Source organism: Octopus bimaculoides, chromosome 27 (assembly GCF_001194135.2).
Source record: "Octopus bimaculoides isolate UCB-OBI-ISO-001 chromosome 27, ASM119413v2, whole genome shotgun sequence".
Taxonomy (NCBI): domain Eukaryota; kingdom Metazoa; phylum Mollusca; class Cephalopoda; order Octopoda; family Octopodidae; genus Octopus; species Octopus bimaculoides.
This window is the reverse complement of record NC_069007.1, coordinates 16,367,914-16,369,042: the sequence shown is the minus strand read 5'-3', so window position 1 is coordinate 16,369,042 and position 1,129 is coordinate 16,367,914.

The following is a 1,129-nucleotide window of genomic DNA, read 5'->3' as shown; positions in this document are numbered from 1 at the left end:
ATATATATATATATATATGTATGTATGTATGTATGTATGTATGTATGTAGGAAAGAGTGCTGAAAAGTTTTCGTCTTTGGGTAAAAGAATATTCAGGAGAATCAGTCGATTATGATTTTATTAAGTATATTCCCTTCTCAGATTTACACATTTATTGCTGCGAGCCTTGAGTTTTTCTAAATCCTGTAAAGGAACTCGGAACGGCTTTTCGCGATACCCTTAAGGCCAGGAAGTTTTCACCACCCCCTTGTTTACGTGTTGCATTCCAGAACTTTTGAGACATTCTAAGAGAGGCGTTATAATTGTCTTAGATTATTGTAATGTTAGCATTATTGTAATGTTAGATTATTGTAATAATGCATTACTATGCATCTAATAAGCTGACCTGCCAACCTTTGTTAATCCATATTGAAGAAGTTGGCTGTAAAAGCACTTTGGACACATCCTACTAAATACTGCTTGTCACAGCTGACTGGTTTGCAGAATGCAACATTGAAACTAGCTGTGTAATAATGTTTTGTTTTGAAACTTAGCAAAGACACTACAGAGATTTATGAAATACTGCAGACTTCTTATATATTAACCTGTGTGAGGCGAGCATCTGTCTTGGCAAGCTCATAATGGTCCTCTTTTTTGACAGAAATGGCGTCATTAGCATCCATTGGGTTCCTTCTGGTCAGACGGTCAATAAATGCTGCCTGTGGAGGTTTTGAGAAAGTTCAAGAAAAATGTCATTGCAAAAGGCCAGAGCATCTACCCTGGGACGATGCACCAGCTCACAATTCGATCCAGGTAAACAACAGCTTGACAGAGATGCGTATCACCCTCCATACAGTTCAGAAATTAGTCAGAGAATTTTGGTTGTTTCCCAAGCTGAAGAAGTTGAAGGATGGTATGACAAAAGGTCCTGGAAGTCCTTCACCTTGAAGGACTTCCAAGGGGTCTTCACAAAGTGGCTAGGGTGCACAAGTGACGTCAGAGGGTCCTACTTATATACCTGTGTATTTTCTTCGGTCTTTTTTGAAATACTGTGTGTACGTGCCAGTACGTCCAAAGGCATCAATGTGTGTGTATGTGTGTATTTGTGTGTGTGTGTGAGTGTGTGTGTGTGTGTGTGTGTGTGTGTGTG